The sequence below is a fragment of the Schistocerca piceifrons genome, chromosome X (assembly GCF_021461385.2).
Source record: "Schistocerca piceifrons isolate TAMUIC-IGC-003096 chromosome X, iqSchPice1.1, whole genome shotgun sequence".
Taxonomy (NCBI): Eukaryota; Metazoa; Arthropoda; class Insecta; order Orthoptera; family Acrididae; genus Schistocerca; species Schistocerca piceifrons.
Genome location: NC_060149.1, coordinates 769,519,800 through 769,540,477, shown reverse-complemented (window position 1 = coordinate 769,540,477; position 20,678 = coordinate 769,519,800). Strand labels below are relative to the sequence as shown.

At 46.2% G+C, this 20,678-nt stretch overlaps 1 protein-coding gene and 1 pseudogene across 2 annotated transcripts in view; both read left to right on the top strand.

The window, feature by feature from the left end:
• The window catches only part of LOC124722065 (transcription factor CP2), an 881,222-nt gene that overhangs the window by 15,571 nt on the left and 844,973 nt on the right, over window positions 1-20,678 (top strand). The window lies entirely within an intron of this gene.
• LOC124723724 lies at window positions 12,521-12,638 on the top strand (annotated as a pseudogene).

Genomic DNA, 20,678 nt, shown 5'->3' with positions numbered 1-20,678 from the left:
ATTAGACAGCCAGTTTCAAACCCATACAGGTCCATTTTCAAGCCTGGCCCACTGAGGCTGCACTGACTGCCTGATCTTAATAAGAACATTGAATGGCAACACATGTTCTATAACTTTAGCAGGATGAATGCTACCATCCACACATGCCTGTTACCAGGTTAAAATCAATGAAATGTTGGTAGATGGTTACAATGGCCTCGCTTATCCTGAACATTCTGAACAGCGCTCCTTGCCAGATGGCTGCAGTGTTTTCACTGCAGAGTTGGTAGCCATCTCTCGCACTCTTGAGCAAAATCCGCTCCTGCACAGGTGAGTCCTTCCTCATCTGTAGTGACTCCTTAAGCAGCCTACAAGCTGTTGACCAATGCTTCCCTCGCCATCCTTTGGTAATGAATATCCAGGAGTCTGCTTATGCCCTCAAAAACCGTGGACGTTCAGTGGCCTTCATCTGGGCCCATAGGAAATATCGGAATCCCACGAACAGAACTTGCTGACAGGCTGGCCAGAGGGACTACCGGTAGACCGACTCTGGAAATTGGCACACTGGAAACTGATTGATCAGCCTTATGCCAAAAAGTTTCTGGGATCTGGGATACCGAATGGCACACTCTAAGTACGCCAAATAAATTACGTGCTATAAAGGAGACAACGAATGTGTGGAGGTTATCCATGCGAGCCATCCGCAGGGACTCTGTTGTCCTTTGTTGGCTCCGCATCGGCCATACTTGGCTGACTCACAGTCATCTCCTCTGTCGTACGAACCCACCCCAGTGTCAGTGTGGTTCTCGATTGACTGTATCCCACATCATTTTGGACTGTTCTAATCTAGCCGCCTTGAGTCAGACTGTTATTAACCTTCCTACGGTGTTAGGTGACAATACCTTAGTGGATGATCTAGTTTTAAGTTTTATTTGAGAGGGGGGTGTTTATCACTCAGTCCAAGGATGGGCGCCTGGCCTTATCTCCCAAGTCCTCACCCTACCTGCAATTTTTTACCTTTTCTCGCTCTTTCTGGTGCTGTTTATTCGACTTGATGTTCGTCTTTTCATTATATCTGTTTCTCTTGCCTTGCGTCTCTAGGCTGAGGATTTTAGTGTGTTGCAGAGTGACTGGCTCATCCTTTTCTTGTTTTTGCGATCATCCAGCCCAGGCTATCTGCTATATTGCTTTAACACCTTCTACCTCTTTTTCCCTTTTAGTTCATGTTTTCACTTTTGACTTGCTTCTTTCGTTTTCTCATTTTGTGGTTACACAGTGCGTTTCACGCATTTTGTTCCTTCCCCAGGTTTTAGGTGATAGGATTCTTTTGGGGTATAGTTTTCATCCGTGACCTGTATGGCCACGGAAAAAGGGACCGATAACCAAGCAGTTTAGTCCCTTTACTCTCCAACCAACCAAACAAATGTGGGGCAAATCTTCATCACCATCTTGTGACCGTAGTGCTGAACGACAGACAGTTGTTCATATTGTATAAAAATAGCCTGCACGTGCCTACAAGGGTCCTTTCGAAGATTTCTTGACAGTGACGAGTAGTGTGATAAACGACATAAAAGACCTTGATACTCTCCTATAGATGTTGTCATTTGTACTATATGAGGGCATGCTGAAAAGTAATCGGCCAAGCGGTTTTAGGCGCTTCAGTCTGGAACCGCGCGACCGCTACGGTCGCAGGTTCGAATCCTGCCTAGGGCATGGATGTGTGTGATGTCCTTAGGCTAGTTAGGTTTAAGTAGTTCTAAGTTCTAAGGGACTGATGAACTCCGATATTAAGTTCCATAGTGCTCAGAGCCATTTGAACCATTTTTTGGAAAGTAATCCCTCCGAACTTTTTATGAGAAAACTCTTAAAGCTTTTTAAATAAAAAACGTTATTAACATTCTACATCTTTATTCTTCATGTCTACATATTTATTTCTCGACGTACTGACCCTGGCAATGAGCACATTTCCCCCAATGAGAGACGAGTCTGTTGGTACTGCCACTGTAGAATGTTTGTCGTTGTCGACGGAGCCACAACCTCACCTCTGCTTGCACCGCCTCGTCATTATCGAAGTGCCGTCCTCAGAGGTGTTCTGTAAGTTTCGGAAACAGATAAAAATCGGATGGGGTCAAATCGAGACTGTATGGAGGATGATGACAGTGAATTGTTGCAGATGTCGCAGTGCTCGTGTGTAGTGTGGCATTGTCTTGCTATAGGAGACGGTGCTCCATGTGTGGATAAACTTTCCGAATTCGAAACTTGATTACAGCACGCTGTTTCTCATGCACTAACATGGTTACGCTACACGCCGCCATGTTACACGCTACAGTTTGGAGCCCTCTTGTGGCAGAGGGCTACAAATATGTAGACATGAGAAATAAAGATGTAGGGTGTTAATAACGTTAATTTTATTTAAAAAGCTTTAAGTGTTTTTACATACAAAGTTCGGAGGCGTTGCTTCTCAGCACGCCCTCGTACTCTACTGGGGAGCTCTGTTGATATGTAGTAGTTTAGTAATATTTGTACATGTATAGCTATTCTTGTGATTCAGAAACGCTTAATATGTCATACGATAAATAAAATCAATTAAAGCTCGGTGGCTAACATTTTCGAAGTACACTACTGGCCATTAAAATTGCTACACCACGAAGATGACGTGTTTCAGACGCGAAATTTAACCGACAGGAAGAAGATGCTGTGATATGCAAATGATTGGCTTTTCAGAGAATTCGCACAAGGTTGGCGCCGGCGGCAAACAACGTGCTGACATGAGGAAAGTTTCCAACCGATTTCTCATACACAAACAGCAGTTGACCGCCGTTGCCTGGTGAAACATTGTTGTGATGCCTCGTGTAAGGAGGAGAAATGCGTACCATCACGTTTCCGACTTTGATAAAGGTCGGATTGTAGCCTATCGCGATTGCGGATGATCGTATCGCGACATTGCTGCTCGCGTTGGTCGAGATCCAATGACTGTTAGCAGATTATGGAGTCGGTGGGTTCAGGAGGGTAATACGGAACGCCGTGCTGGATCCCAACGGCCTCGTATCACTAGCAGTCGAGATGACAGGCATCTTATCCGCATTGCCTGTAACGGATCGTGCAGCCACGTCTCGTTCTCTGAGTCACCAGATGGGGACGTTTGCAAGACAACAACCATCTGCACGAACAGTTCGACGACGTTTGCAGCAGCATGGACTATCAGCTCGGAGACCATGGTTGCGGTTACCCTTGACGCTGCATCACAGACAGGAGGGCCTGCGATGGTGTACTCAACGACGATCCTGGGTGCACGAATGGCAAAACGTCACTTTTTCGGATGAATCCATGTTCTGTTTACAGCATCATGATGGTCGCATCCGTGTTTGGCGACATCGCGGTGAACGCACATTGGAAGCGTGTATTCGTCATCGCCATACTAACGAATTAGCCGGCGTGATGGTATGGAGTGCCATTGGTTACACGTCTCGGTCACCTCTTGTTCGCATTGGTGGCACTTTGAACAGTGGACGTTACATTTCAGATGTGTTACGACCCGTGGCTCTACCCTTCATTCGATCCCTGCGAAACCCTACATTTCAGCACGATAATGCACGACCGCATGTTGCAGGTCCTGTACGGGCCTTTCTGGATACAGAAAATGTTCGACTGCTGCCCTGGCCAGAACATTCTCCAGATCTCTCACCAATTGAAAACGTCCGGTCAATGGTGGCCGAGCAACTGGCTCGTCACAATACGCCAGTCACTACTCTTGATGAACTGTGGTATCGTGTTGAAGCTGCATGGGCAGCTGTACCTGTACACGCCATCCAAGCTCTGTTTGACTGAATGCCCAGGCGTATCAAGGCCGTTATTACGGCCAGAGTTGGTTGTTCTGGGTACTGATTTCTCGGGGTCTATGCACCCAAATTGCGTGAAAATGTAATAACATGTCAGTTCCAGTATAATATATTTGTCCAATAGATACCCGTTTATCATCTGCATTTCTTTTTGATGTATCAATTTTAATGGCCAGTAGTGTAATTTGCGAAACAATATTATAATGGACAGCCCAATGAAAACCAAACATCCGCCACAACAGGACCATGGAATTGTTCCATTCAGAAGTAACAAACACACGTGTTAAGATATTTATCCCACTGGAAGACGAGATGATCATCTCGTGTTTCGTAGGACGTGATCGGCCGCTGACGGATCCACAGCCGTACCCACTCTTGCACTTCCTAGTCCGACTGAAACCGACGTCCACGAATGTCTTTCTTCAGGTAGCCAAAGGTGTGAAAATCACCGTGTGAAAGATCCAGCCTGTACGGAGGGAGTTGCAGTGTTTCGCAACCAAATCGCTGAAGCGTAGGCTTCGTCCGATTGGTATTCTGTTGGTGTATGTTAACGTGAAACAGGATGATTGCGTCCGACAGCATTCCAACAGCCCGATGTCAAACGGCAAAGTCAGCAGTTTAAACATCACACCTTTCCCCCTCCAAAGAAATCCAGAGCTGTTCACGCAAGTTACGGTAAGCTCATGATGACCGTCTTGGACTGCAGGGGCCCTCTGCTCGTCGAGTTCCTCGAGCGCTAAACTAAAATCAATGCGCGGTGCTGTGAAGACACTTTGCAGAAATTGCGACACACCATTAAGTCAAAACGCCCAGGAATGCTGTTGCACGTGTTGCGCGATAACACCCGCCGTCACACTGCCTATTAGACGAAGGCTACAATTCAGCAATTTGGTTGGGAAACATTGCAATGTCCTCTGTGCAGCCCAGATCTTTCACCGTTTGATTTTCACATCTTGGGCGACATGAAGAAAGACATGCCATTGCAAAACAGAGGAATCTAGTGCTACATGGAGGTACTTCTACGAATGCATTGCGTTGTATCAGTCATTTACAGTGTTCAAAGCAAAAGGTTGTGTTACGTGATTCCAGAGATTCTGACATGTTTTTTTGTAGTGATCACATTGAGGAGATCATTGACGGTGAAAGTAAGTATGTTTAATGCTGTGTTGGCATAAGAGCCAACACCGTGTTGCTAGAGGAGGCCGAAATGCACGCTTTTAAGCTCACGCCGACTGGCGTGAGGTCTGGAACAGTTAAGGGAATTAATAGTTGCAAATAAAGTACGTAGTTGATGTAATACTTAACTTTAATCCATAATTGGAGAACATCGCTCTTGTTGATACATCAATAATAATATCAATATAAACTGGTAATGGCGCCTGGCTAGGTCGTAGCAAATGACGTAGCTGAAGGCTATGCTAACTATCGTCTCGGCAAATGAGAGCGTATTTGTCAGTGTAGCATCGCTAGCAAAGCCGGCTGTACAACTGGGGCGAGTGCTAGGAAGTCTCTCTAGACCTGCCGTGTGGTGGCGCTCGGTCTGCAATCACTGGCAGTGGCGACACGCGGGTCCGACGTATACTACCGGACCGCGGCCGATTTAAAGGCTACCACCTAGCAAGTGTGGTTTCTGGCGGTGACACCACATTTAAAGTTATCGTAATGTAAATTTTCATTTGTACTACAGCTTTTATGAGTGGTTTCGAAATGAAAGCAGTGGTGTAGTATTTATTTTTGACATAAATTTGTTAAATTTTATGCCCATTTTTGCCTGTTATTTAGGGCTATATTTTTAGGCATTATGAGTTGGTGGCAGTTTCGAGATTCCAGATTGTGTCTAGGAAAAACGATGAATGGTCGAAAACTGTATGTCCCAGTGATTCTTAAGTGAAACCACCTCCTTAAAACTATTAATTGCTTAATATTTATCCATTCGATCTTTTATTCATTGCTCACCATGATAAAAAAGGTTATTTTTGTGAAAAAAACTCAAAATTATATTGTTTTTCATACTATCGGGACTCAAAGGGTTAATCATCGTTGGTATTAGATTCTACAGATGCGCTGCTACTGTTCTGCTGCTCACTCATCACATTGTGTCCTCTTCCTATACGCCACATCCGAAGATTGCCTCGGTGCCCCAAGTTCTAACGCGGCGTGATGTTGCAGATATGATGTTCGCAGGGAAGAAACTGGGTAATGTTGCTGTGGGAACTTTTTATTACTGAGTCAATGGTAAAAATCAGGATGTGCGGCAATAATCCTGTTTTATTCACACGATGCTGCAAACGAATACACACACAAACGTGCTCGTGTATTGCACTATGGAGTTATTATTATTCACAAACTTTCTTTGCACAAAATTCTCACTCTACTACAGTACGAAAAACATTAAACTCATCTTTCCTGTCCATTGCAAATGAACCGTCCGTCCATCCTACTTCCGCGACTGAATGTAACTGACTACGCAGACTCAACACAAACTAACGATGGCTGCCGGTTGCATTGTTGACAGCCGCCCCAAGTGTAATGCCTAACCCTTAAATATTAGTTTCAATATTCAGATTTATGCTTCAGTTAAATGGCTCATAGTAGTGTGGTAGCTATGGGAACGTACGCAATCTATTGGATATTACAACCGCTCTCTGCTGCTTTGTTTTCACCCACAAGGATTGAAGTCATGGCGAACGGATTACGATTTTTGTTAAGAACGCCTATCGCTGGCTTAGGGGCATAATTATAATGACACGACGGTAGCGCAAGAATTATTACGTTAATAGCAATACCACTAGTTTTCAGAGTGTGTAAAGTTTTGGAAAGGGAGTCAGAAACAGAATCAGTGTCTCCTTGTGGAACTTTCCTAACCGTTGCTGGAGATATGTGGCGCGTGTGGTATAAGACAGACAAAAATTGCGTAATTTTCTCCTCCTGTTACTGCATACAATGCATCAAATATCTTACATCTTCGTTGCACATCACTCTAGGTGTGTACATTGACTTCCCAGTGTCCACTGGCAGATCTGTGACTAGGGTATTCTTAGCTGGTTGGCCAGTCTTTGGCTTTCGACTTTCGTAACGGCAGCATCAAAAGTCAGGTCACAAGACACTCGTGCTGGTGTCGGAGGCATTTCTGCGAAGCATCCTCCCATCGCTGTCTTCAAGCACTCGTATGGGAATTCAACTGTGATGTTACAAAAGAACTTATGGAAGCTCAATCATATATGCTAAATTTATTAAATGTCGATCAGAAACAAATGCGAAAATCAATTTCTCAGCCGTGTTCGGATTGTTATAAAATGAATGTAACTTATTTTGTGCGACTGTGTACGAGGCCTAGGTTCACCATTTCACGGCACACACGAAAGAGCAATCAGACCAGTGAGTGGAAGTCGGTGGCCGTGCACAAGAAGGGCGAAGCCAGTTTCACCTACTTTGTCCAGTGTTTCCGTAGATACGAGAGAGATTCCTCTCTGGATTACCTTCCAGAGAGTAAAACAACTGGCCATTACGAAGCAAGTATTCTTTAAGACTGTGTTAAATGCATGTGAAGAGAGGCCTGATTTGTGATAGAAAAAAAATTTTTTTGGTCGACTAGTGCAGTTGACCACAAAGGACCTTTGGCAATGGGGAAACTGAGGGATTTGAAGTTTGAGGTGTCGAAACATTCCAGCGCTCTAGAGATGGCAGAACAGTGGAGGAAATGCATAAATCTGAAAGGTTTTCACTTCCCAACCAAGAAATTTTCACTTTTTCCTCGTATGAGGCGTGTGGGAAAAGTAATGAGACTGAGAACACTGCGAGTGATATGACAACGCTGCGTTGTTCTACTTACGTGGATCAGTGTATTGATCCCTTCCAGATGCTCAGTCCGAGCTTCAGCTCCGTACATCCATTACGTGATTTTTGAAAACGCCATCAGTAAAGTTATGTTTTTGTTGTGTGTTATGAAAACGGAAGCGCAGAATTCAGAGCAACATTATGCCATCAAGTTTTGTGTTAAACTTGGGGAATCCGCGAATTTGACCTTTAAAAACTTGAAACAAGCCAATGGGAACATTCTAAACCAAGCGCACAAGTTTTTCGCTGGCACAAATCATTTTTTGGAAGGCCGAGAACGCGTTGAAGATGAACCTCGTTCAGGGAGACCTTCGGTTTCAAAAACCGACGCAAGCGTCGAACATGTGCGTGCTCTTGTGAGATCAGATCGAAGTGTTACAATAAGGATGATGGGTGACTAGTTAAACCTAAACATTTTCGCCGTTCATCAAATTTTGACCGAGGTCAAGCATATGCGAAAGATTTGTGCCAAAATGGTGCCGAAAAAACCCACAACTGAGCAGGACAACCGAAGAAACATGTGCGTTGATTTTCTTGGGGGATTGCCAGTACCCACGGATGGTTCAGTCGTGCGATCACAGATGATGAATCCTGGATTTTTGGGGGCGCTCCTGAGCGGCACACTGAGACATCTCCTTTGACCGAGGAACCTCGAATGAGGAAATCAAAGATGAAAACAATTTTGATATGCTGTTTTGACAGAAGGAGTATCGCGCATTAAGAATTTGTTCCTCCAGGAGATAGTGTCAGTCAAGTGTTTTACAGAGATGCCCTTTCCTCAGAAAGGTGTGAATCGAGTTAGACGAGATATTGCAGACAAGTGGATGCTGTATCACGACAATGCCCAATCTCATACGGCCACTTCCATTACGGAATTTTTTACCTGTCATTCAGATTGTTCCACAGTCCCCCTGTTCACCTGATGTGAGTCCTTGTGTCCTTTTTTCTTTTCGCTAAATTGAAAAAGTCTTAAAAGGACGTCATTTTGGTACTCTGGAGAAAATTCAGAAGAATGTGATCGGCATGTTAAAGGCCCTACCAGGTGAGGCATTTCAGTGCTGCCACCAAAACTAGGAACAGTGACTTAGCCAGTGCATAGCTGCCAAATGGAACTGCTTTGAAGGGGACAATTCTGTTGTTTGAAGAAAATACACTACTTGCCGTTACAGTTACTACACCAAGAAGAAATGCAGATAAACGGGTATTCATTGGACAAATATATCATACTAGATCTGACATGTGATTACATTTTCACCCATTTTGGGTGCATAGATCCTGAGAAATCAGTACCCAGAACAACCACCTCTGGCCGTAATAACGGCCTTGATACGCCTGGGCATTGAGTCAAACAGAGCTTGGATGGCGTGTACAGGTACAGCTGCCCATGCAGCTTCAACACGATACCACAGTTCATCAAGAATAGTGACTGGCGTATTGTGACGAGCCAGTTGCACGGCCACCATTGACCAGACGTTTTCAATTGGTGAGAGATCTGGAGAATGTGCTGGCCAGGGCAGCAGTCGAACATTTTCTGCATCCAGAAAGGCCCGTACAGGACCTGCAACATGCGGTCATGCATTATCCTGCGGAAATGTAGGGTTTCGCAGGGATCGAATGAAGGGTAGAGCCACGGGTCGTAACACATCTGAAATGTAACGTCCACTTTTCAAAGTGCCATCAATGCGAACAAGAGGTGACCGAGACTTGTAACCAATGGCGCCCGATACCATCACGCCGGGTGATACGCCAGTATGGCGATGACGAATACACGCTTCCAATGTGCGTTCACTGTGATGTCGCCAAACACGGATGCGACCACCATGATGCTGTACACAGAACCTGGATTCATCCGAAAAAATGACGTTTTGCCATTCGTGCACCCAGGTTCGTCGTCGAGTACACCATCGGAGGCGCTGCTGTCTGTGATGCAGCGTCAAGGGTAACCGCAGCTATGGTCTCCGAGCTGATAGTCCATGCTGCTGCAAGCGTCGTCGAACTGTTCGTGCAGATGGTTGTTGTCTTGCAAACGTCCCCATCTGTTGACTCGAGTATCGAGAAGTGGCTGCACGATCCGTTACAGCCATGCGGATAAGATGCCTGTCATCTCGACTGCTAGTGATACGATGCCGTTGGGATGCAGCACGGCGTTCCGTATTACCCTCATGAACCCACCGATTCCACACATCTTGGTAGCCAGACGCTGAGAGCAGATGTAACGGGAAGCTGGCCGTGTAGAACGCTGCCCTGCGTGTCCAAGGCCGCTGGCGCGCCGCTGCGTCACGCGACCGTACCTCCAGCAAGTTCTTCCGTCTGCGAGGCGGCGAAAGGGACCTGCTGACGCGGATGCAACGCGTCACACGAGGCGCGTCAACGTTCCTACACTTCTGTCTGTTAGAACTGCGACACCACGAAGACGCCACGCAACAAACACCGAATTGCCACGGAGTGCGCTAACATTGACGTGTAAATGATTAAGCATTTCAGCGCATTAGTAGCAACGCCACTTACGTATTGTATCTAGGTAAACATTACGCAGCGGGTTTATCGTTCAGAAATCACAGATGAATGTTGATTGTTTGTGAGAAAATCGTGTTATGCGTCGTGTAACAAGGAGAAGCGTCTACCATTACGTCGAATTCCTCGATAGTGGCAGGATCGTAGCCTGTCGAGCCTGCAGTTTATCGTTCCACGATACTGTAGCTCGCGTTGGTCGGGGTCCCACGACTATCATGCGAACAAGGAATCGCTGGGATCTCCACTGGCTACGTGACTAGCGCCTGAGAGTACAGACATTCTTTTTCTCTCGGACGTGTACAATCGTACAGCCACGTCACGTAACTTGAGACAGGAAAAGGGCCTGTTTGCAGCAAAACAAGTACCCGCACAGAGACTGCGACGACGTCGCGATCACCATAGTCTGTCAGCACGGCGACCTTTGTTGCAACTTCTCTAGACGCGGCGGCAGAGAGATGCGCCGACAGCAGTGCGCCCAGAGACGACACAGAACGTAGGAATGGCACCACGTCGTCTTTTCAGAAGTGTTCCCAGTTCTGCGTACAGCATCACGATGGATGTATCCGTGCCTCGACGCTCCGAGGAGAACGGACTTTGCCAGATCATATTGGCCTTGACTTGATGATATGAGGTGCTGTTAGGTACACAGCGCGATCGTCTCTGGATCGCATAGCCGGTAATTTGGACAGCGGGCGTTAACTTTCTAACGTATCAAGCCAGTGGCTGTGCCCTATCGTCGATGCCTCCCTGACATTACCTTTCAGTAAGAAAACGTAAGGCCCATGTTGCCCGTGCTGCCCTGCGTTACCACGATACAGAAGGTGTTCAATTGTTGTCGTGACCAACAGTTCTCCAGATCTCTCATCAGTACAAACATATGTTCATGGGTTACAGAGAGACTGGCACGCCACCGCTCCCCAGCAACCACGATTGTTGGATTCTGGCATTGAGTTGAAGCAGCGTGGAGTGACGTACCCTCTCTGTTATCCAGTCTCACTTCGACTTGATACCCAGCCCGGTTAGACACGTTGTTGCTCCCAGAGGTATACCAAATTTCGCATCCTGCATATCTCAAAATAACCAACATATTTTTTCAAGTATTCTTCCTAATATACTCATAATATATTGAAGCGCCAAAGAAACTGGTATAGCTATGCGTATTCAAATACAGAGATATGTAAACAGACAGAATACGGCGCAGCGGTCGGCAACGTCTGTATAAAACAAGTGTCCGGCGCAGTTGTTAGATCGGTTCCTGCTGCTACAACGGCAGTTTATCAAGATTTAAGTGAGTCTGAACGTGGTGTTATAGTCGAGCAGTGTACCATTGCACGCGCGAATGGATACAGCATCTCCGAGGTAGTGATGAAGTGGGAATTTTCCCGTACGACCATTTCAAGAGTGTACCGTGAATATTAGGAAACCGGTGAAACATCAAATCTCCGACATCGCAGCGGCCGGAGAAAAATCCTGCAAGAACAGGACGAACGACTGTAGATAATCGTTCAACGTGACAGAAGTGCAATCCTTCCGCACATTGCTGTTGATTTCAATGCTGGGTCATCAACAAGTGTTAGCGTGCGAACCATTCAACGAAACATCATCGATATGGGCTTTCGGAGCCGAAGGCGCACTCGTGTACCCTTGATGACTGCACGACACAAAGCTTTACGCCTCGCCTGGGTCCGTCAACAATGAAATTGGACTGTTGATGACTGGAAACATGTTGCCTGGTCGGACGAATCTCGTTTAAAATTGTATCGAGCAGATGGACGTGTACGGGTATGGAGCCAACCTCATGAATCCATGGATCCTACATGTCAGTAGGGGACTGTTCAAGCTTGTGAAGGCTCTGTAATGGTGTGAGGCGTGTGTAGTTGGAGTGATACTGGACCACTGATACGTCTAGATACGATTCTAACAGGCGACACGTATTTAAGCATCCTGTCTGATCACATGCATCCATTCATGTCCACTGTGGATACCGAGGGACTTGGGCAATTCCAGCAGGACAATGCGACACTCCACACGTCCAGAAATGCTACAAGGTGGCTCCAGGAACATTCTTCTGAGTTTAAGCACTTCTGCTGGCCACCAAACTTCCCAGAAATACACATTATTGAGCATATCTGGGATGCCTTGCAACGTGCTGTTCACAAAAGATATCCACCCCTTCGTACTGTTACGGATTTATGGACAGCCCGAGAGGGTTCGTGGTGTCAATTACCTGTAGCACTACTTCCTACGTTACTCGAGCCCACGCCACGTCCTGTTGCGGCATTTCTGCGTTCTTGCAGGGGCATCACGCGATATTAGGCAGGTGTACGTTTCTGTGGCTCTTCAGTGTACATGGCAACGGCCTTGCCGCAGTGGATACACCGGTTCCCGTGAGATCACCGAAGTTAAGCGCTGTCGGGCGTGGTCGGCACTTGGAGGGGTGACCATCCAGGCCGCCATGCGCTGTTGCCATTCTTCGGGGTGCACTCAGCCTCATGATGCCAATTGAGGAGCTACTCGACCGGATAGTAGCGGCTTCGGCCAAGAATACCATCATAACGACCGGGAGAGCGGTGTGCTGACCCCACGCCCCTCTTATCCGCATCCTCTACTGAGGATGACACGGCGGTCGGATGGTCCCGGTAGGCCACTCGTGGCCTGACGACGGAGTGCTTTTTTTTCAGTGTATATGCGCACAATAAGTAACATTTCATAATGTGCTAACCTGCCTGGTGTTGAATTTAATTACCAGCTGTGTTATAGATCACGCGCTCGTCAAAGCACTTTCCAACGGGAGATGAACTACTCTACACTGGGATACGTCCTACAATCCTGTCGGGCCACCATTTTCCCGGCGTAGTGCAGCAACTCGACGTGGCATGGACTCAAGAAGTCGATGGGAGTCTCCTGCAGAAATATTGAGCTATGCAGCCTCTATAGCCGCCCATAATTGCGAAAGTGTTGCCGGTGCAGGATTTTGTGCACGAACTGACCTCTTGTTTACGTCCCATAAATTATGATCGGATTCATGTCGGGCAGTCTGGTGGCCAAATCATTCGCTCGAATTCTCCAGAATGTTCTTCAAACCAATCGCGAACAGTTGTGGCCCAGTGACATGGTGCATCGCTATCTGGGAACATGTAGTCCATCAATGGCTGCAAATGGCTTGGAAGTAGCAAACATAACCATTTACAATCCGTTCCATGTAAACACAGCTCGCACCATTAGCTTGTACAGTGCCAGGTTGACAACTTGGGTCCATGACTTCCTGGGCTCTGCGCCACACTGTAACCCTACCATCATCACTTACCAACTGCAATCGGGACTCATTTGACCAGGTCCCGGTTTTTTAGTCGTCTAGGGTCCAACCAATATGGTCACGAGCCCATCAGAGGCGCTGCAGGTGATGTGCTGTTAGCAAAGGCACTCGCATCGGTAGTCTGTTGCCATAGTCCATTAACGCCAAATTTCGCCGCACTTTTCTAACGGATACGTTCGTTGCACGTGTTACATTGATTTCTGCGGTTATTTCACGCAGTGTTGCTTGCCTGTTAGCACTGACAAGTCTAGGCAAACGCCGCTGCTCTCGGTCGTGAAGTGAAGGCTGTTGGCTACTGAATTGTCTGTGCTGAGAGGTAATGCGTGAAATTTGGTGTTCTCGGCACACTCTTGACACTGTGGATCTCGGAATATTGAATTCCTTAAAGATATCCGAAATGAGATGTCCCATGCTCCAGCTACGATTCCACTTTCAGAGACTCTTAATTCCCGTCATGCGGCCTCAATCACATCGGAAACCTATTCACATGACTCACCCAAGTACAAATGACAGCACTGCCGTTTTATACCTTGTGTGCACAATACTACCACCATCTGTATATGTGAATATCGCTATCTCCTGACTTTTGTCACCTCAGTGTACATGTGGCGCTGCAGAACAAGCAGATCTTTTTAAAAAACCAGACGCCTGATACAGCTGCATTTAACTACCAGTTGTCAAGTACCGATGCAGATTGCAATGGAAAGAAAACTATACAATATTGCAGCTTCTTGAGAAGAAGTTGATGCAGCGTACAACTTAAGTGGTTGGGTCGTGAGAATGATAGTAATGTAAAAAATTAAAATAAAATGAAACCTCAAGGTGAGTACTGCTCCTGAGGCGAAGCAGTCGTCTGGGTTACCTACTGTTTCGTGCTGTATTAGGCTTGTTCAGACAATGGGGATTCTGTCTGCGTTGATCTTTACCAGCGGGTTGGGTTTACCGGCTAGGAGAAGAAACACCCGCTGTAGGAAGAGGACCCCAAATAACGTTAAGGATCTCGGAGCATCAACTAAAAAAAAAAAAAAAAAAGAGTATCCCACAGTAACAGGATTCCGAGTCTTCCTCCAAATTGTATTTCCGTTGTCAAGAGAGTAGGAATGGTTCGAGAGCGTATCACGTTACGTGCGGGACGTACTTTTTTTTTAATGTGTTCGATTTCTTAAAAGCGATAGTACTGGTCAAAACGGGAAAAGAGTCGGATGAACGTATCTCCAGAAAACAATATTTGTTGAAATAAGGGTCATTTTATTTGCGTGGAGAACGCTGAGTGTGACGCCTTGTGAGACAGCACTTTCAAATGTGTCGTAAATTATCTGTTCCGCACGTATCTTATTGAGACTTATTAGTATCAGAACAGGGTTAGTGAATGCAGAGAAATGAACGTGCACTGTTTATCATCAGTTTCAGTGCGGTAAATTGTCCGCGTTGTGGGAGAACGTTACCCTTGCCGAAAGACACGAATGGGGTTTATGCACGACGGGACATCCCCTTATCTTCTACGTGTCCTACCACAGTGTCAACACAAACGTTTAATGAGTGACTGACTGGTCGAAGAGGTTTAGTAACATGGCCTCCCCCTTAGCCTGACGTGTACACGTTACAGGAGCGTGTGTCGTGTGAATGTGACCAAATAGATTGTCGGATGAGTTCGCAAGCGTTTGTGACTTTTTGAGAAGGTGGGTTAAAGGATGGATAAGAATATGTGATAATCACGTTGAGCATCTTCCGTAGCGTCAGTAGACAGATGGCTCTCATACTGCTGAATAGCTCACATCTCAACAATATCTTTTTTTCTGGGCATATCTTTTTGTGGAATTTTTCCTAGTTTATGCCAATAGTATCTCCTGTAAGAACATGGAATTTTTTAACACTATATAAATCCTGCAGTGTATTTAATCTGTTCAGCTGATGAGAAATGAAACGCTTTTGGTAGAAACAGCTACTCCCATCAAGCTGAACAAATCCGTCCTATCCCAATTAGTTGAGGGAAAATCGTAAGAAGTTCTGGTTTAACGTCAAGTCAGTAGGTGGATCAGAATCATCTTTCCATTCACTCAGTGATCCTTGTGGCACAAAAATGGAAGATGATAGAAATCAGGCCGAAACACTGAATTTAATCTTTCGAATTTCTCTCACTGACGACTATTCAAATACGGTGTCCTTCTGCAATCATCGCGCAGTCGCTGATATGCCAAGTATTGAGATAAATGTTCACGAAATAGAAAACCAACCTATTTATGACGGAAGATATGGCGTTATTATACATTACATTGGGAATCAAAACAACGTTATTAATGAAAATAGATAAAACATAGAGTACAAATATCTTACTTATATGGTTCAAGGGTTTATAAAATTAAGTTTCTCAATCCAGTCAACAGGGTGTCTTTTGGTTTGACTAGATATGATGTTAAAGTACATACCTGCACTATGTGTTTGGATGCTAAGCGGGCCGGCTGGAGTGGCCGAGCGGTTCTAGGCGCTACAGTCTGGAACCGCCCGACCGCTACGGTCGCAGGTTCGAATCCTGCCTCGGGCATGGATGTGTGTGATGTTCTTAGGTTAGTTAGGTTTAAATTCTAAGTTCTAGGGGACTGATGACCTCAGAAGTTAAGTTCCATAGTGCTCAGAGCCATTTGAACCATTTTGATGCTAAGCGGTGTCTAGTCGCATGGTTGTATTGAGATGGATGGTGAGCTTGCTGGTATAGTTGCTGTTCAGTCACATAGGAACACAGTATTCTGCTATGCTATACACTAATTCCTATGGAAATCAGTGGAACGTTGGAACTGTTGATCCCTATGAGGCATCACACAGTTTTTGGAGACTACAAATAAATCAACTGAAATCGCTAAATAGAGGAAAACCATCTGTGAATGTTGAGGTACCTGTATTCTTATACACAGATTATGTGAAAGAACTTGCTTCCTGTCAAGCAGCAGTGTATCGTTGGATGCAGGAGAAATTAAGGGTTGACGGCAATTGGAAAAACACGCAGGTCATTTTCATTTTTAATATTTATTGTCGGACAAATGCACGTAATTGTAGGCCTATATTTCTGACATAAATCTGGTGTAGAACTATGAAAGACGTTTTGTGCTCTCGTGTTGTGACTCTTTTCGAAAACGAAAATCGCCTCTATAGGTGTCAGCTCTTGATCTTGAGATTTTGTGAAAACTCTGTCTATTCGTCTAAGAGGTGAAAATGGCATTAAATAACCGCGCCCAGCCTGACGATGTGTTCCTTGACTTCTGGACCCTCCTTAGGACACCATCTTCAGTGCCAGGCAGGAGAGTCTCTGCGCCACAATGATGCTGAGGGCTATGCCGTCGTAGCATAGCTACTGGCAGGGCAATCCAAGTTGGGCAGGCCTCAGCAGAGGGGCATGATGAAAGAGTGTTTCACAGCTTAGGGAAGGGAGGCCAGTTTGGGTACGGGCATGGAGATCCCGGGTTTCCCGAGCTGAGGAGCGCTGAGTGCCACCAGACCTCTCCTACTATAAATTCTGGGTATACTTTATGAATCACCATTATAGGCGCAGTGGTTCAATGTGGTGTGTTTCAGAGAATGGGGAGTTTGGCTTCACTGGATGGACTGCGAGAAAAGTACACAGCTCCATAAAAAAAAACAGCCCCAAGGGGTGCTATTTGCTTTTGCCCCCCTCCACCACCACCACCAAATTGTATAAGGCTTGCTCAGGTTCGTGAGACTCTGCTTGGGTCGACATTTGTTCCCCTAGCAGCTCATGGAATCACAATGGAGCGACCTCAGTCAAAATCTACTCCTGATGGGATGGATTCACCATCAGGTAGTACCTACACCCAGCCAACAGAGATAGCTTGGATGGTGAGTCCGCTCGAGAAGTCTCAGAATTATAGTAATAGGACACTAGTCTGCCATAACGGTTTCATCATAATAGAGGAGATCTCCGCTTTCTATACTCACTAGGGGTTAGAGGGTATTGCTGGGACCTCAAAAAGTGTTCAGTGATTTCATAATGGCACACTTCTAGCTGAAACGGCCACGTCACGCCACGTACCTAAACGTCTGGTATTTAAGACCTTAGGTGACTACCATGTTGTGACTGAATTGCATGACACCCGTAACTCCTTTAAAGGCGTGATTACCTACTCTGATATAATGGAGGTACTGAACATATTCTTGCAGGCTATATGCATCTTAAGGTTTAACCGTTTGTCCCCCATCCAGTGCTATGCTTTAAATGCCAACAATTAGGTCCTATCGATATGGCATTTAAGGTAGGGCTAGAAGACTCTTGTACTCTTCCTTCAAAATGTATAAACTGCTCCGGATCAACCAGTATGGAGCAGCAAGTACCGAGTTTATAATGAGGAAAGGAAAATTCAGGAGTTGGAAGGTACGAGATGAATACCGTTTGGCTTTCAAGACTGTGCAACCTTGGACGTTTGCTACTTCTTTTGCGTCGGCTCTTAAGAAGCTAGTCGCTGAAAGTGATGCCCCTACACAAACTCAGGCCACATTAGAGTACGAGTACATGTACTTATCAATGTACCTGCAGAGTAAAAGCTGCACCTGACTCAGAAACCATTCGGAGCCGTCAACGACGGACTTGGAACCTCAGCCACATACCACTGCACAGCATCAGAGCCCCACTAAGCCATCCACCAAGCCCATCCAATCAACTCCTCCCATAAGTAAGGGAAAAAATCAAACAAAAAGTCAATCGAAATCGAAGGAAATGGCAGCTAAACCATCGGATCGGCGAGCACTCTCCGATGGTGATTTTACTGTCCTCTGTATTGATATCCACTTGGAGGCTTCAGAGAGCCGGGCACCGGCCGGGGTGGCCGAGCGGTTCTAGGCGCTACAGTCTGGAACCGCGTCACCGCAACGGTCGCAGGTTCGAATCCTGCCTCGGGCATGGATGTTTGTGATGTCCTTAGGTTAGTTAGGTTTAAGTAGTTCTAAGTTCTAGGGGACTGATGACCTCAGACGTTAAGTCCCATAATGCTCAGAGCCATTTGAACCATTTGAGCCAAGAGCCAGGCGCTGTCTGATATTGCCCCTGGCCTCTCAGGTAAATCACCGCCACTGAGGAAGAAGGACAAAAACAACCGTTGCTAATCACTGGCTCCCACAGGAACTTCTGTACGGCAGTGGATACCGATCGCATCTGGAAGAACTGCAGCTCTCGACCCAAGAGAGAACGTTCTGCATGTGCTTAGAAGAAACTCATTTTAAAATCACCAACACACCAGCGTTGAGGGGCTACCATCCATACAGGAAGGACGATCTTACTGCAGACGGCACTAAGGGTTGGGTGACTGTTTTGATCGGTGACAGATGCTACTCCTCTCCCGAGGGTCTCACCACAGCCGTGCAGTGGACATTCTCACACCAGCTAAAATCACAGCGTGTTCCTTATGTCTTCCACCTAATGATACATTGGAGGCAAATGCAATGACAGAACCCTTCCTTGTACTCCCTCGCCCATTCCTGCACCTGAGTTACTTCAATGCACCCAGTGTGCTGTGGGACTCGGCTACCACATGCCCAAGGGGTCGAATTATCGAGCGTCTGGTCCATTTAGAGAGTATATGCGTCTTGAACTTTGGTCAGATGACACACTTTTCTACAGCTACAGTGTCATCTTCAGCCATTGACCTTTGGTTTTGTTTCCCATCTGTAGCAGACTCAGTTCTGTGGAAAATGGCCACAGATTTGCAGTCGAGTAATCACTTTTTGGTGTGGGACTACCTTCTGGCTTAGATAGTGATCAACAGGAGGCCTCAAAGATGGACTCTTCAAAGAGCAAATTAGTTGCGATACAGTCAGTAGGCCGCCTTTGAACATCAGGAATGTGCGCAGGATATGGTAGACCATATCACCTGTGTGATCCACCGAGCTGCCGCCGATTCCGTTTCCCAGTCTAACAACCACCTCAGGCGATGGCCTCTCCCTTGGTGGAACAAAGAAAGTCACTCGGCAATCAGAGTGAGGCGCGCAGCTTTGTGGAAATTCAAACAGCATCTGACTACAGAAGATCTTCGTGCCTTCAGGTCTGTGGGAACACAAGTAAGGTGAATGATAAAAGAACAGAAGAGGAACTCCTGAAAGAAGTTAGTGACTTCCGTTAATCAGTCCACTTCCACTATACAAGTTTGGGAACCAGTAAGGCGGATTTCAGGCAAGGACAGTACACTACCCTTTCGGCCTTGTTGAGAAATGGAGTCTTGGTGGAGGTGCTTGAAGGCATGGCTGAGGTTTTTGCTGAACACCTTATTACTGTCACAGCATCATCCAGACAAACTCTTGAGTTCCACATGTTCCATAGGACTATGAAGATAAGGCAACTCCACTTCTTCTCGTGCAATCAGGAGATCTACAACCTCCCAGTCTCCGCATGGGAATTGGAATCAGATCAGTCTGCAGACAGAGACACTGCTCCACGACTCGATCAGATTCATAATGCCATGCTCTGTCATATGTGACCTGGAGCGAAAGGCAACCTCTTATCTTGTTTCAATGAGATCTGGTTTGTTGGGCAGTTCCCTACCACCTGGAAAGAGATAATATTAATTTCACCATGAAAACCTGGCAAGGAACGTACCAACCCTAACAGTTACCAGAATGTGGCTTATACCAGCTGCATGAGTAAGACTACCGAGCGCAAGGTCAGCTGCCACCTCGTCCGGCTCAACGTATCCCGAGTTCACCTGTGTCGTTCACATTGCGGTTTTAGGCGCTACCGTTCCGTTCTTGACAACTTAATTCTACTGGGGACGCAAAACCATTTGGCCGGTGTGTTTCATGATCTTGAAAACGTGTACGGCAGCACTTGGAGGTACAAAGTCATTCGCCAACTTCATGAATGGGGACTATGTGAACGTGTGCCGCTTCTTATCCAATCCATTCTCGAGGAGAGTTGCTTTCGATTACGATTTGGTAATGCCTTGACTGACCGCTGTGTTCACGTGAATGGCTTCCGCCAAGGTAGTGTGCTCAGTGTCGCTATCAATTGGATCTCCTCTGCAATCAGGTGCCCTGTTAGACACTCTTTGTCTTTGGATGACTTCGCGATCTTCTACTCTTCCTTTGATCTTACAACGACAAATAGGCAACTACAGCTGACGATCAGGAGGCTGGAAGCTTGGGTCAATAAAACTGGTTGCAGGTTCTCAGCAGAGAAGACTACCTCAGCCAATTTT